Here is a 17,310-nt window from a genome sequence, read left to right on the forward strand (position 1 = left end):
TTTTTTTTTTAATATTTTTATTTATTTCTAGGAGAGAGAGAGAGAGACAGCGTGAGCAGGGGAGGGCCAGAGAGAGAGGGTGTCACAGACTGAAACAGGCTCCAGGCTCCGAGCTGGCAGTCAGCACAGAGCCCGACGCGGGGCTCGAACCCACGAACCGCGAGATCATGACCTAAGCGAAAGTCGGACGCTTAACCGACTAAGCCACCCAGGCGCCCCGTATTTTTCATATCTTAATTGAAAATAAATGTCTAAGTGGTTAAAGTTCTGTGATGACATTTTCTAAAAACCTGTGATGCCATCTGGGCCACATGTTGCCCGCTCTTTGTGCTTTGTTCGGCATATCAGAGGCTGGAGGTGTGGAAACTACATTTCCCAGAATCCCTTGCCAGCAAGGCTCTGAGTTCCAGTTCGGCCAGTGTGGGAAGCAGTAGGAAAGTGCAAGATCAGAAGGCTGGAAGCAGGTAGTGGGGCTTCTGCTTCTGGATATGGCAGCAGCTCCAGCTCCCAGTGTCGCAGTGACAACAGTGGATCGTGGCTGAAGAAGTCAGCCAGCATTTCTAACCACGCCCTGAACACATGGGGGCAAAGGGGTATAGTGGCCCACAGGCACTGTGAGCACTGTAATGCCCCGGGGCAGGGCACGGGATCCGCAGGCGCTATCCTTCCTGATCGCTTCCCTCTGTGCTTTCCTAGCCCTTCCAAAACAGTTCAAATCCAAATCTTTTTACTAGATCCCTTCCTGCTTGATATCCCTCACCTGGTTTCTGCTTTTATGACGAGGAACCTGCTATCTTTCAAAAGCATAAAATAAATTAAATCATGTACCTGTAAGGAAATGCACACAAGCACACATACCCTTGTTTCCAGTACAAGAGCCAACACAGCAGGTACAAGCATTCGGAGGCTTGGTTTTGACTCTTACTCTTATATTCAGGAGGCAGCTCCCTGCCTCCTGGGACTGGCGCTTCCTAAGCTGCTCTTAGCTCACTGCCTGCTACCCCAACAGCTCTGGGTCTGTGATATGTTTTCATGTTTAAAGAGAGGTTAGCAGGCATGGAAGCCGATGAGCTTCACAGGCCAAGGGCTTTTTCCTAAAATTAAGTACTGAAAGTTTGCTGTAGTTCCCAGAGAGACCTAGAACCTACCTCTTTTTTTTTTTAATATTTTTATTTATTTCTAGGAGAGAGAGAGAGAGAGACAGCGTGAGGAGGGGAGGGTCAGAGAGAGAGGGAGTCACAGACTGAAATAGGCTCCAGGCTCTGAGCTGGCAGTCAGCACAGAGCCCGACGCGGGGCCCGAATCCACGAACTGTGAGATCATGACCTAAGCGAAAGTCGGACGCTTAACCGACTAAGCCACCCAGGCGCCCCAGACCTAGAACCTACCTCTTGTCAAATGTACTGAAGTCTGAATCAAAGACACACATGTTTATGTCTTTCTCCTAAGGCAATTTATCAAGAGCAAATAGACATTTCCTTTTTATCTTTTAAGGATAGACAAAGACATTTAAAATTATTTTTAAATACTCATTAATCCATGTGTACCCATTCTGTTCATTACTAATCTCCAAAGTCACTTTTACACGAACAGAATTTACTCCCCTTGGCATGAGCAGAAAACCGATCTGATAAAAGACTCCAAGAACTATTCATGTAATGTTGAAAGAATTCCGTTGCTTCATTTTGCAGAAAGCACAACTCCAGCTTCATTAGATACTTCTGAAGGACTTCTAACTCGGGATGTTTCTTAGTGTTTCCTAGTTGTTACAATCCAAATAGACAATCTGTTAATTTCAGCTACAGTGATAAAATGCTGGGACAAGCTGCCATTCAACACCTGATACAGTTTTGATTTCTAAATCACCTTTAAGGCTAGAGCAACAGAATAGCTCCACGATACAAAGTCAAAGGTAACAAGTAAGGTACAAACAATGCAGGTATGCAAAAGACCTAGAATCTTAGAGGGGACCTGCTTGCTCCTGAAGCCACGGAGAGTGGACCTGGATAAGCAGCTGCTGGCTTTTCCACAGATGCCTCTAGAACAAACTGTCATGTAAGAAGGTCTAAGGTTAGAGGACATCACAGTCTCTGACTTCAGTCATGTCCCTGAGGAAGAATGCTCATTAGTTGTTTGTACTGTTGTGGGAGAAAGGGAAGTCTCTGATGACAAGTGACCAGACATATGTGCCTGTGTTTCTGTTTTCTTTCTTTCTGTTTTTTTTTTCTGTTTCCATTTTCTAAGGATGAGTGATAAATTGAACCATTCCTAATCAGCTTTTCACTCAAAATCAGTGGCCACTAAACTCATCGGTGTTAATAAAAACACCACACATTCCTTTGGTTTGACATCAGGTATGGGGTGCCCCTGGCTACCTTTAACCCTGGCCAATTACACGTCTACCTCCATGGGCAGGTTCCATTTATTTTTATTTTTATTTTTATTTTTTTAAATGTTTATTTATTATTGAGAGAGAGAGAGAGAGAGTATGAGTTTGGGAGGGGCAGAGAAACAGAGGGAGACACAGAATCAGAAGCAGGCACCAGGCTCTGAGCTGTGACCACAAAGTCTGACGCAGGGCTCAAACTCACGAACCGTGGCATCCTGACCTGAGTCGAAGTCAGATGCTTAACTGACAGAGTCACCCAGGTGCCCCAGGCGGGTTCCATTTCTAATCAACACCAAGCCACCCTAACAGAGTCCAAGAATAATTAAAAAATGTAATCCTAAAGAAAAAAATGTGGGTTGGGCTTCCATGAGGGGAGAGGATAGCATTAGTAATTCTAGGCATAATGAACATTTTTTTACATGCTCCTATGGCTTACATGGGAATCTTAACATGAAACAGTTAAAGCTTTTCTGATATGTATGAACCATCACAATGAACTGCAGCTGTAAGAAACTCATTGTCACGTGTTTACAGATAGCCTCCAGGGGGTGTGCTCAGCATTCTACAGATAAGGCTGGACCACTGGCCTCTGCCTCTGCGAGGAGCTTATTACGTAGTTTAGAGAGCAAGGTCAAGGTAGGTGAAGCAGCTGTGGAGCATCTGAGATCAGAACTGAAAGGGGCAGATCACAAAATGCAGGAGGGCCTCTGTGAAAGAAATGATAGGTGGGTTCAGAGCAATCAGATACAGGTGGGATATAAACAGATCCTTCAACAATATTAGAAGGAAAAACAGGAGAAAAGAAGGGTATTTGAGCAGAGTCATGGGCAGCCCAAGGCACAGGGGCATGAATGCTGGTGAGGCTCAGATCTGCCTACAGCACGCACATGGGCATGCCAAGCTCAGCTCTGAGGCTGGGGAACCACTTGCCTCTGTTCTGGGCAGTGTGGGCCCAGGGGGTGGGACAGAGAGTTTCTTTCTCAAGGAACCAGAGAAATCAGGAGAGTTCAGGACAGAGGGAGGAAGTTCTAGAGGACAGAGGAAGAAGCTACCAGGTCGCAAATGGAAAGGCCCAGAACAGATGTCCTGGCCCCAGGAGGGAACAAGATTCCAGGGAGATGAGAGCCAGACTAGGAGACAGAGGGGAACTAAGATCTGCCACGGGTCTGGCATGGGGAGGCGCCGAATTTGATAACAGGCTAATATAAGCAGTCCCCTAAGCTGTCCTCCAAGCTTAATAAAGGCAGTGCTTTCAGGTATGGCCAAGTAGATCCCCCTCAAAATATAATGAAAAGGTGTTCTTTCAGTACCTGGCTTTTTGTCTGGGCTTGTGAAATTAGGAAAAACACAAAACTGAATTTACTTCACTAGTAATAAGGCCTGGTCATTGATAAACTTCTGCTTTGAGACTCACCCTCCAATCTTAGGACCTCAAACCGTTCTACTTCTTTATGAGAAGACAGGCAGTTATTCATCTTAAAACAGTGATGATTTCTTTACACAACTGAGGATGTCCACGGACAGGAGGAGCATGAGACGCTCTGGCTATGTGCCTCCTCCTATGAGGCAGAGGAACCACAGTGCGGGGCCAGCCTGCCGCCTGGTCTACCATTGCTAGCGGTGTGTCCTTAACATCTTCAACCCTCTGTGTCCCCATCTATAAAAAGAGGTTAAGGACAGGACTAATGATAGCAATGAAATAAACTATGTAAAGTGCTTCCCCCAATGCTTGAGACATTATTAAATGTCTGATAAATGCTAATACTTGCATTAGGATTAGTGATGCAATGATAATGATAATAATACATAACATTACTAGTGGTTTTAAAATGTGGTTTTCCACGCAGCTACTTCTTACTTGACACATCCCCAAAGGCAAGGGAATCAAGAGCAAAAATGAACTATTGGGACCTCATCAAGATTAAAAGCTTCTGCACGGCAAAGGACACAATCCATAAAACTAACAGGCAACTGACAGAATCTGAAAAGATCACTGCAAATGACATATCAGATTAAGGGCTAGTATCCAAAATGTATAAGGAACTCACCAAACTCCACACCTGAAAAAAAAACAATCCAGTGAAGAAATGGGCAGAAGATATGAACAGACACTTCTCCAAAGAGGACATCCAGATGGCCAACAGACACATGAAACGATGCTCAGCATCCCTCCTCGTCAGGGAAATACAAATCAAAACCACACTGAGATACCACCTCATGTTGGTGAGAGTGGCTAAAATGAGCAAATCAGAGGACTCTAGATGCTGGCGAGGATGTGGAGAAACGGGCACCCTCCTACACTGTTGGTGGGAATGTAAACTGGTGCAGCCCCTCTGGAAAACAGTGTGGAGGTTCCTCAAAAAATTAACACTAGAACTCCCCTATGACCCAACAATAGCACTGCTAGGAATTTACCCACGGGATACAGGAGTGCTGATGCATAGGAGCACATGTACCCCAATGTTCATAGCAGCACTCTCCACAATAGCCAAAACATGGAAAGAGCCTAAGTGTCCATCAACGGACGAATGGATCAAGAAGATGTGGTTTATCTATACCATGGAATACTACATGGCAATGAGAAAGAATGAAATCTGGCCACGTGTAGCAACATGGATGGACCTTGAGGGTGTTTTGCTGAGTGAAATAAGTCAGGCAGAGAAGGACAGATATCATACGTTTGCATGTATAGGTAGATTAGGAGGAACTTAATGGAGGACCATAGGGGAGAAGGAGGGGGTAAAATAGGGGAGGAGAGGGAGGGAGGCAAACCATGAGAGACTCTTGAATGTTGAGAACAAACTGAGGACTGATGGGTGTGGGGGGGAGGGGGGAGATGGGCATGGAGGAGGGCACTTGTGGGGATGAGCACTGGGTGTTATATGGAAACCAACTTGACAATAAACTATTTAAAAATTAAAAATAAATAAATAAAATGTGGTTTTCCACACTGGCTGCTCATTAGAATTACTGGGGATAACTGAAAAAAAAAAAAATAAGTCTCAGGCCCCTCCAGACCAACTGAGTCAAAATCTAGTCTAGTAAGTGAGCAGCTGAGGTCAAAACCCTCTAGTGTAGTTTCTCAGCTCTGTGAATACCTGGCAGGGGGATACTTGAGTTTTGCATACTGTACTGGATTGAATAGTGCCCCTCCCCAGTTTTTGTCTATCTGGAACTTCAGAATGGGACCTTGTTTGGAAACGGGGTCTTTGCAGATGTAATTAGTTACAATGACTTCATACTGGTTGGGGGGGCGGCCCTAACCCAATGACTGGTGTCCTTATACAAAGAGAAATCAGAAACACAGACACATGCAGGGGACAGATGGGAAGGCGTAGGCAGACGCTGCTAAGCATTGCCATGCAGGCCTGTGTATTCGCTTACTAGAGCCACCAGGGCAGGGTCCCTCAGGAGGTGGGCTTTAACGGCAGAAACTTATTTTCTCACCAATCCTGGAGGCTGAGATTCTGAGACCATCGGGTCCACAGCGGTGGTGAGGTGTCCCACCTTGACTTCTAGACAGCCACCTTCTCCTCATACCTCTGCATGGGCCTCCTCTATGAGTGTCTGGGGCCTGACCACCTCTTCTAATAATGTCACCAGCCATTTGGATTAGAGCCCACCCTGATAACTTCATTTCAGCTTGCTTTCCCCTTAAAGATTCTATCTCCAAATACAGTCACAGTCTGAAGCACGTATGAGTCTGGCATGGATATATCTCAGCCCAGAATGGCCGCCAACACAAGTTAATAGCGAGCCATGGAGCAGATTCCCCTCCCGGAGTTTTCAGACAGAGCGGGCCTCCGAAGTCAGGTTTCAGGCTTTTGGCCTCCTGAATGAGGAAAGGATGAATGCTGTTTTCTACCACCCACTTTGTAGTCGTGTGATATGCCCGCCCTGGGAGACTAATACACATCTCCATCAGGGTGTTTTCAAAGTTTTTATATAAAATGAAGGATTAAAAAAAAAAAAGGACAGTTCTTCCTTCCTGGTCCTAGCTCCTTGGAGTTCATGGGTGAGCTCCACCCTGGGTCCAGATCCACATGGCTGCGTTTCCCTCAGTGGCCAGTCCTGCTGAGGTAGCACCATGGGGAAAGCGTGGCTCTTTTTCTCAGTGGACAGGCCGGCCACCACTGCTGCTGGGCCGAGGAGCTCGGTGTGGGGGCCTTCTGCGTGTGAGGTGGCCGACGGTGCTGGCTTCCCAGGCAGAGAGGGCCTGACATCCCAGACTGGAGAAGGAATGGAAGCCTTGTGGTCAGACTGACCAATGGCAGATGGGAGGGAGCCCCACCCTGCCATGGCTGGTCATCCACGTGGCCTCAGGGGAGACACTGAAGGCTGAGTGCCTGGCGGTGTTTGTTGTGGAGCTGTGGCCGGCCTGGGGCTCCATCCCCTCGGATCTGCCCTCCCTCCTTCACTGCATCTTCTCTTCCCTCCTTTGCTCTTCCCTAGATGGGGCTGCAGCTCCTGATAAAGTCACCATGCAAGCTCTGGTCCCAGGCTCTGTTATTTAGGGAACCCAGGTAAAGGAATGCTTCACAAGCAGCTCATGATCCTTTCAACAAGCACTACTGTATTCATGACTCTGTGTGGAGGGGTCTAGTCAGAATGATACATCTTGATAGATGAGTCATCGGTTTTGTGCAAATAGTGTCAACCACAGCTCCTATTTTCCGTGAATTAACCAGCCTTAACTGCCACCTTAATTGAGTGCAATTCCATCTAAAAGGAAAGATCCAACCAAGATGTCATCCAGACGCAGCTATTTGAGACTTCACTCTCTGGGCTCTCACCCCGTCCATGCTGGAGCCAAACTCAACCAGGTTCAGGAGTGTAGCCTCAGAGCCAGGCTTACCAGCAGGTCCTGTGGCCACAAACCTGGTATTACCCGGTGTGCCACTTTCTAGAAAGGGCGTCCGGTGCTAAACCAGGACATGATTTAGGAACTGAGCCTCCAGCCTGGCTCTGACCATCTGGGTATGAGCACCTTCAACACTGGGAGCAAGAATGATCAGAAAGGCACACATCTGACCTGCTACAACCGTGGAATAGAAGAGACCCTTGGCAGAATTATAGAGAAGTGACTCAGACCCCACATGCAGGAGACATTAGCCGTTTTCTCCCCCAGTATCTACCACTTCCTTCTCTAGTAGCACTGCCAGGCTGACTTCTGGGGACTTACCCCATGTGCTGTGAACAGGAATGGGGACTGTCAGTCAAGAAGCTCTGCCTTCCCTCGCCAAAGCCACCACATGGCTCGAGTTGGGTTGAGCTGAGGATTAAATGATGGAATCAACATTTATTTGCTTGACACTCTGTAGACATTCAATAGATGCTTGTTCACCGACTGGTCCAGGCAATCAGTTATTCCAAGAAAATGGCATAAGGCGATGAATATTAGTACAAGACTTTTTAGACAAAATGGCTCATGACTGATGATCAATGGTACAGAACCAAGTCCTGTGGCCTCTTAATCAAGACAGATTATGCGCCTACAATCTCACAGACTTCAGTAGGTCACCTGACAATGAATGTTCTGGGAAGATGAACAAAACCACCGCACTTGCTAATGAATGTCTAATATATTAACTTTCATGGGAGGTTCCAGAGGGTTGTTGTTTCTAGTCTTGGGGTGCCTGACAGCCAGAGTCCTGTAGCTCCATTTCGCTGGATTCTAATATTTTCTTTTCTTTTTTAATGTTGTATTTATTAGGAGAGAGAGAGAGACAGCAGGAGCAGGGGAAGGGCAGAGAGAGAGGGGGACAGAGGATCCAAAGTGGGCTCTGAGCTGACAACAGCAAGCCCCATGAGTGGCTCAAACTCACGAACTGTGAGATCATGACCCGAGCCGAAGTCAGGCATTCAACCAACTGAGCCACCCAGGCGCCCTTTGCTGGATTCTGATATTTTCTAATGGAGGTCTTACACCTTCACTGTGAAGACAATGAGGCTTTATACTTATCCTTTCTTTTCACCTTTGATCTTCAGTAAATAATTGTAATCAGGTAAAAGCTTATTTTAATCAGGTTTATTCTTTTTTTAAAAAATGTTTATTTATTTTTGAGAGAGATAGAGAATGGGGGAGGGGCAGAGAGAGAATTTCAAGCAGGTTCCATGCTGACAGTTGTGAGTGGGGTCTGAACTCCCAAACCATGAAATCATGACCTGAGCTGAAGTGGAACACTTAACCAACTGAGCCAACCAAGCACCCCTAATCATGTTTATTCTTTTTTTTTTTTTAACGTTTATTTTTTAGAGAGAGACAGAGCGCAAGCAGGGGAGGGGTAGAGAGAAAGGGAGGCAAGAATCTGAAACAGGCTCCAGGCTCTGAGCTGTAGGCACAGTGCCCGACATGGGGCTGGAACCCATGAACCACAAGATCATGACCTGAGCTGAAGTCAGAAGCTTAACCGACTGAGCCACCCAGGCACCCCTAATCATGTTTATTCTTACTGAAGATACTTGCTGTTCTGTTGATTTCTTAAGCTCTGTCTGAAAATAACATACCCACAATTTCTGATAAAGCCAATTTCTAAGAAAATAAAAATAATGAACAAGGGGATTATAGTCCTCAAAAGAAAAAAATGACTAAATTCAGAAGAACAATGTAGAGTGACAGCTAAATGGGGGGTTAAGCTCACAGTAAAATACATCTCTGTGAGCAGTTTAATAGAAATATTTTTTTTACTAGAAAATAAGCCATTAAAGTAGAAAGTTACAGTATCTTGGTAAATCATCCTTTTTATAATATTAAATGACCTAACACAGTGATTCTCAAAGTGTTTGAATCAGAAAAAAAGCATCTTCTGGGAGCTTGTGAGAAATGTTGTGTTGCACCCAGTCCTCCAGGGGATTCTAATGCACACTCAAGTGTGAGAAACACAGAATCTAACATCCTGTTTACATTAGTAAATTTTCAAATTGGACACTCTGATGTGTACCATTGGCTACCTTCAGGGAAGTCCAGATACCATGACAGGCTTCTTGAAAGAACATAGGGGCCCTGTATCAGCTTTGCTTAGTGCATTAGTCTTCAAATGCTATGTGACAAATTTACCACAGACCTAGCAGCTTAGGTCAACACTCTGTCATTGTCCCACAGCTCTGGAGGTCAGAAGTCTGGGCAGGCCTGGATGTGTGCCCCCGCTCAGGATCTCACACAGACGGTGGCAGCCAGGCTGGGCTCCTATGTACAAGCTCTGGGAAGAATCTGCTTCCATACTCATGCAGCCTGTGGGGAGAACTGAGGTCTTTTTGGTTGTGGCATTGGGGTCCCATTCTCTTGCTGGTTGTAGGCTGAGGGTTGTTTTCAGCAACCAGTGGTGACCATCAGGTCCTATCCATGTGGTGCCCTCCACCTTCAAGGCCAGCGATGGTGTATCCAGCCCTCACTTCTTCAGGGTCTCTCTGAACTTCCTCATCTAATAAAATACATAATATGTGCACAACCATCTATATTTATGCATATATAGAGAAAATGTCAGAGGGAAGAGCACTCATTAAACTAATCAAAAAGTTCTGAGTGGTTGGGTTGTAGGTAATATTGTTCTCATACTTTATTATGTGCTTTCTTAATTTTTTTCCATTGAGTATTTATTATTTTTATGTATTTTATTAGAAAAAACATAAAATTAGGGGTGCCTGGGTGGCTCAGCTGGTTAATCATCCAACTCTTGATTTTAGCTCAGGTCATAATCCTGGGGTCATGAGATTGAGCCCTGTGTTGGGTTCTATGCTAAGCATGGAGTCTGCTTAAGATTCTCTCTCTCTCCCTCTGCCCCTCTCCCCCGCTCATGTGGGCTGGCTCTCTCTTTCTCTCTCTCTCAAAGAAAAAGAAAAGAAAAACACAATATCTATTTCGGAAAAAATCTATACTAAATATAAAGCCATATATTAGAAGGTTGGGGAAGGAGTTTGGTTGAGGGAACAATGTAAGCATGACAAGGGGAAGGGGGAAGAAGGGGCATTCAGAGTTGGGTGCAACTATTTATCAAAGGCTGGTATGGGGTAGAGTGGGGATCTCCCCCTGACAATTACATTTGAGATAATTTCAGTAGGGAATTACAGATGAGTAAGGGTTGGGTGGGGAGAATGTCTTCTTAAAAGTCTCTTAATAAGGGCACCTGGCTGGCTCAGTAGGTAGAACATGTGACTCTTGTTCTGAGTCATGAGTTCAAGCCCTGGGATGGGTGTGGAGCCTACCTAAAGGAAAAAACATCTCTCAATAATGTTTAGTTTAACTTGAAATATAAGAAATAATTAAAAATGCAAAAACAGAGATCAAGGACCTCTCTCAAAGTATAACAAAAGCCCTAATGCCAAAGGCAAGTCCATTCTTACTCCTGACAAATCCAGTTCTGGTAAGAGAGTTTTCATGGCAGAATGCAGCTCTCACTCATTGCTATTCCTAACTGGTCTGTAGCCTGATGTTCAGGCAGAACTGGGATTTTGTGTATTGGACCCTGTGATTTCATCCCTCAGGTCTCTGGGGCACTATGTATCTTCCATCTTTTTCCCTTTCTCTCCTTGGGACTGGGTCATCTCTACAGATCTACCTTCAAAATCACATATTCTTCCCTCTACCCTCTCCAATCTGCTATTGAGCCCATTTAGTGAATTTATCATCTCAGTTATTGTACCTTTCAGCTCTAGAATTCCCTTTTTTCAAAACTGTTTCCATTTCTCTGTTGAGATTATCTACTCATTCATTAAGACCATTTTTCCTTTAATTCTTTGAACATCATATAATTGCTCTAATGTATTGACAATAGCCACGTTCAAGTCTTTGATTACTAAATCCAACACCCACGACCACTCAGAGTCAGTCTATTGGCTTCCCTTCTCCACCCACTACCACCCCTGGCATGATCATGTTTCCTATTTCTTTGCATGTCTTACTGGCCTGAGGTGTCAAAGGACAGGGCCTAAAACTGGCAGATAATAGTCACTTCAGCCTCTCTCAATCCAGTTGTGCTCTTTTTTTTTTTTAATTCATTTTTGAGAGAGAGAGAGTGCACGTGCATATGCATGCACAAGTGGGGGAGGGGCAGAGAGTGAGGGAGACACAGAATCCAAAACAGGTTCCTGGCTCTGAGCTTGGGGCTTGAATCCATGAACCACGAGATCATGACCTGAGTGGAAGTCAGACGCTTAACAGACTGAGTCACCCAGGCACCCCCAGCTGTGCTCTTCTAATGATTGTAGACTCTTGTTCTGGTAGAAAGTTCACTTATCTGGACTCAGCCTGCCAACTCTGACATCCTGTGATGTACGGCAGCTGATAACAGCTCAGTTCTAAAGCTGCCCACTGCCTCTTTTAGCCTGGTCTCTGATGGTCTTACTCCACAATTCCAGTGTTGCACATAATGACAGGAGCCCTTATTTAATTAAGTGGAACTTAACTGAGTCCAGTGAAATGGAGTCAATTTTTAAAATCAAAAATTGTGAAGGATATATTCTTAGCAGTAGGAGCTATCTTGTCTTCTTAATGAAATAAAATGTTCCTTTTACAATTACTTTAAAGTCTGAAAGCTCATTTCATGTGGTCTTTAAATGTGGAAAATCCAACATAATCATGTAGGTATTATGCTATTAGAGCCACAGTAGGCTAGTTCCCAATTTTATCCGACTTAATTTGTCTTAGAAAAAGAAAATAAAAATCCAGATTCACTTTTTCACTTATTAACTGAGTGCATTTCCCAACCTATGTACAGCTTGGGTGACAGAAAGCAAAAGCCCTACTGGCTAAAAGGGTAAGAGACCAGAGCCTCGAACTGGCAGACCAGCTAGAAATTAAGCAAGTGAGCTTCCCCAGAAGCAAGAGAACCACAGAAAGCATGAACCCTAGAATCTGAATATACAGCTGACCCTTGAGCAATGCAAGGGTTGGGGCACCAATGCCCTGTGCAGTCAAAAATCCATGTGTAACTTTCAACTCCCCCAAAACTGAACTACTAATAGCCTACTGTTGACCAGAAGCCTTACTGATAACCTACACAGTCAATTAACATGTATTTTGCATGTTATATATATTATATACTATATTCTTACAATAAGAAGAAAAAATATGTTCCCATATTCCAACTTATAAAACAAATTTAAAAACCTATGTAAAGCAACTTATTAATTTATATATATTACAGATTCTTTGGTAAACCTCTTACATAGACCTTCTAAAATAAAATAAGCATAATTTTTCATGGAAATCCATTTTTTCCCCATAAAGTTTTTCGACCCCACTTTTTAAAAAAAAATTAAATGTAGGGTCTACCTAGATTAGCCTTAATGTTAATGAAAGTGATCACAGGTTTTTTATGGTATTGATTTTGTAGCCCTTACATGAGAATAATCTGCTTATTCTGAAACATTTATAAGATATGAAGACATTTAAAGAACATCATCAGGGGCAAGTGGGTGGCTCAGTTGGTTAAGCATCTGACTCATGATTTTGGCTCAGGTCATCATCTCACAGTTCATGAGTTCAAGCCCTGCATTGGGCTCCATGCTGACAGCACAGGGCCTGCTTGGGATTCTCTCTCTATCCTCTCTCTCTCTGCTCCTCTCCCCCTCTCAAAATAAGTAAATAAACTTTTTAAAAAGTTTAGAAAAAAAGGACATGATCAATATATATAAAATGACTCAACATTTTGGAATCAAGGCTATCCAGGTTAGAAGATGGAAAAATAAAAACAGGTGACACAGCATGTATATATTAGATGCATTTATCTGCATATGATTTGTGAGCACAGGTCATAAATGAGATACAACTCAGAAACAATGACAAGTACCAAGCATGAATCAGAGCTCTTCACTTTCTTAGACTCAGACTGCAATTATACACGCGGACTGACTTGCATTTGAAATCTCACAACAATCAACACAAAAATAGGCCAACTATTTGATAATTACAAGTACTAAAGGGGAAAAAACACACCGGATTTATCTTTAGAAACACTGTAAGGTTTAAAACTAATCATAATAATAGAAATTTGGCTGCCTTTTAAGGCTCCGCGGTTTGGGAAAGGGAAAGTACCAAATTATGCAAAAGAGACTTGGGGACATTTAGTGGTATAAAAAGTTCTATCACATCTATTTGGCATTTTGAAAACAGAACCAAGGAATATTTTGTTACTGGAAATTTTCTCAAATACAGACACACTGATATTCGAGCAGCTTCCTGGGCTGTAAAAGCCAATGGAACGTATAGGAAGGATGTCATTAACCATCTGATTGTAGGTTGGGTGAAACGGATAGAAGAAAACAAAAGAATACTAACAATAAATCCCACAATGAACTTAACTTTTGAGGAAAGTAAACACATAATCTTTTCTGTCCTCTGAAGAGAAAGACAAACTCCCCTTCCCCACCTCCCACGTGAGGGTGCGATGTGGGTTCTGTTAACTACTGGGGCCTCTCCAGGACACCTAGACCTCAATGCCTTTTGGAAACATGCCATTTTGATATGTCAAAGATTTCCTGATATATATTAAGTCCATCAGACATTCCTAGCAGAGGAATTCCAGGGTGAAGAAGGAGACCCATCACATCTTACTAGATTTTAGTTTCTGTCTTTCAGAAACATTGGCGACACATTTTCTCCACTTGGAAACCACGGCTGCCAGTGATTTTCATAATCTGGTCTGAACATGGCATAACACATCCACCTTTTAAAGTCTGCCAAGGCCTGTGTTTTCTAAGAACACACTCTTAGGACATAGTCAGCCAACCTGATGAAACACCAGCAATAACGTCACATAAAAACGGACTTCTCCAGAATGTGAAAAGTAGCTTACGGATTTAAACCTCTAGTATCTTCACAGTTTAACATGAGTCTTTCTTAAACTTCTAAAAATCACTGCATTCCTGGGGCGCCTGGTTGGGTCAGTCGGTTAAGCATCTGACTTCGGCTCAGGGCATGATCTCATAGTTTGTGAGTTCGAGCCCTGTGTCAAGCTCTGTGCGGACAGCTCAGAGCCTGGAGCCTCTTTCAGATTCTGTGTCTCTCCCTCTCTCTGACCCTCCCATGCCCATGCTCTCTCTCTGTCTCTCAATAATAAATAAAAACGTTAAAATTTTTAAAAAAATTTTAAAAATTAAAATCATTGCATTTTAGTATGAATATAAGAAAGCTGTATTCTAATCCTATTACCACCTTTCTGACTTGGACACAGCATTCTAGAATCATCTAAGCCTTAGTTTTGTTCACACACATCCAATTAGACACACTGAACAGTCTTGCAGGTCCATGCTTTCCTGTTCTGGTATTTTTCTGATTCTGTGATTTTGGAATGAATGTTAGGACAGAAACATAGGTTATTTATATCCTTAAAGTAACTATTATTTGATTAGGAGAGAAACAAACATATAGTGAAAAGTTTCAGAGGAGAAACATAACATTAAATAAACCAACGAGAAAAGTAGAAGCTACTGTCTGTGTAAGTAGACAAATTCCCACAAGGTTAGAGCTTACTCACACAAACAGAAATGTTTGAGCCAAACCTGAGCTTCGTAGCAGCCTCTGCGAATGGCCTCTGGCCCTTCTGTGTCTTGTGTTCACTCCTACTTTGTTTTTTGTTCTCTTGGTCGTTTGTATTTGAAAGCAAGAATAAATGGGACTTGACAACAGACTTATTTTGATAACATTTCCAATTGCTTAGAATCAGGAAAGAGATTTGAGAAATGCATAATCTTGGGAGAGTTTTGGCTGGGATCTGTGGTCGAGAGCTTCAGGGAAGTCTGCGGACAATAGGATTATTGACTAATTCTCCTGCTATGGAGCACAGCTCTGAAAACGTTTCCTTGTGGTGACTGTAAAGTTGATAATTATTTGGCCTGCGGTGTAGATCCAACTTTGTTATCTATATAACGGAAGTGTGTTCTTGCACGCACAGACCCCCCACCCAAGAGTATCTGTCCCTGCTCAGGTGTCAGGCATGTCAGAAAGAAGGTATGAAAGGCGTCCCAGCTCCCCTTCTGGGCCTGGGATGCACTTTGACCCTGACTGCTCAGGAGAGCCATTCTGGTGTGTCATGGGACCCAAGACAACATTATGATTGGTTGTACAAGGCCCTAAATTGAAAACATTATTAACACATTTTTAAGACAAATTGTTTCATTATGTTTACTTGGAGTTATTGAAACCAAAACGATAGATGGAGTTCACAAAGGCCCTGTTTTAAGGTCTCTTAAAGGAGACGGCACTGAGGACAGTCCGCAAACACACAAGTAAGCAAGCTGCAGCAAAGTGGCAGCATCAACAACCCGGGCATTTGGTTCTATACATCCAGATGCCCGGTGACTAAGTACACAGACGAGGCCTGGCCGTGAGTACTGGGGAGGGCTTTGCATCTGGAATCCAGTGGCTGAAGCCAACTTCCATCGACACCTACCGTTCACTGTGTGCCAGGCCTTAGACTAGCCGCTTTGTATGCACTGTCATTTTGCAGCCCTCCAGCAATCCAGACGTGATTATTCTCATCGTTTTACAGATGAAGAAACTGAGATTAGAAGCTAGTTAGCAGTTGCATACTAGTCAGTATGTAATCAGGGGAGGCTGATTATCGACCCCTAGTGCACGCCAATCTATAGCCACACCCCCACCTCCTGCAATCTTTTACAAAAACATGCAGTTCTTAAAAACTGCTGAAATATACATTCTCCATTTAAACAGGTGCCATAGATCATTCTTAAACTGCTTTTACTTGGATTGAAGCATGGTGTGGCAAATATCCAAAACTTTCTTGTTTGGGGGATTTTTAAAAACAAACTTATCATTTTTTTTAAACAAATAAGTAATAATAATTACATCGACTAGGGCATCTGGGTTGCTTACTTGGCTAAGCATCCAACTTTGGCTCAGGTCATGATCTCACAGTTCATGATCGCTGGGCTCTATGCTGACAGCTCAGAGCCTGGAGCTGCTTTGGATTCTGTGTCTCCCTGTCTCTCTGCCCCTCCCCTGCTCATGTTCTGTGTGTGTGTCTCTCTCTCTCAAGAATAAACATTAAAAAAATTAAAAAATAATTACATAGACTTCATGAAACTGTTTTTGATAAGTGAGCTACTGCCATCATAGTTTTCCCAATTGAATATTGCCTCATGTTTTCTTTAAAATTCTCTACAAGTGGCATAATGAAAAAAAAATGATATTGGTATCATACCAGTCTGGTTATTCGTTGTCCTCAAACATGGCTCTAGCACCTTCCTTTTGCTCTCAAGACCAATTGCTTGGTGGGGGGGGCGGGGGGGGAGAAAGGGCAAACTCTCGAGTACAAGACTTATGCATCTTGGTCTTAAAATTATGTCTGTTTTAAAAAGAAGAGAGGGTTCTAGAGTAGAGTGTCACTTTGGCTGTTTGTATGTTTTTCTTGGCTCCGACTAAGCTAGACACAAGAAAACAAACCATCGCTATGGCTATGTTTATGGCATTAAAACTCCGCAGGGCGGAACAAGGGGGAGAAGAAGGGCGGAAATGGTGGGGGAAAGGGAGAGAGGCAAACCATGAGAGACTCTTGAATGCTGACAAAAACTGAGGACTGATGGATGTGGGGGGGAGGGGGGATGGGCATGAAGGAGGGCACTTTGGGGATGAGCACTGAGTGTTATGTAGAAACTAATTTGACAATAAACTATTTAAAAAAAAAAAAATCTCTGGGTGTACTTTGACTTCCATTTACACTGTAAACCCCTAAGTTCTTATTATTCCAATTATCCTCAAGAAGATAAGTCAACATGGACTTAGAAAATACTTCACACAACTGGGTCAAAGAAATATGGAAACAAACAAACTGCATATCGTAGAATGTCTTAGAAGAATATCGTAGAAGAATTTGAGTTCAGAGGGGCAGTGAACGTGTGTATGTGTGTGAGTGATAGAGACAGAGAAACAGCACAAGTGAGAGACAGAGAGATATAAGAGGAGG

General features: G+C 43.5%; 1 protein-coding gene across 1 annotated transcript in view; it reads right to left on the minus strand.

Moving 5' to 3' along the window:
• The window catches only part of SLC22A3 (solute carrier family 22 member 3), a 97,683-nt gene that overhangs the window by 53,124 nt on the left and 27,249 nt on the right, over positions 1-17,310 (minus strand). The window lies entirely within an intron of this gene.

This window comes from Hyaena hyaena, unplaced genomic scaffold (genome assembly GCF_003009895.1).
Source record: "Hyaena hyaena isolate Hyena2069 unplaced genomic scaffold, ASM300989v1 scaffold_1153, whole genome shotgun sequence".
Lineage (NCBI taxonomy): Eukaryota > Metazoa > Chordata > Mammalia > Carnivora > Hyaenidae > Hyaena > Hyaena hyaena.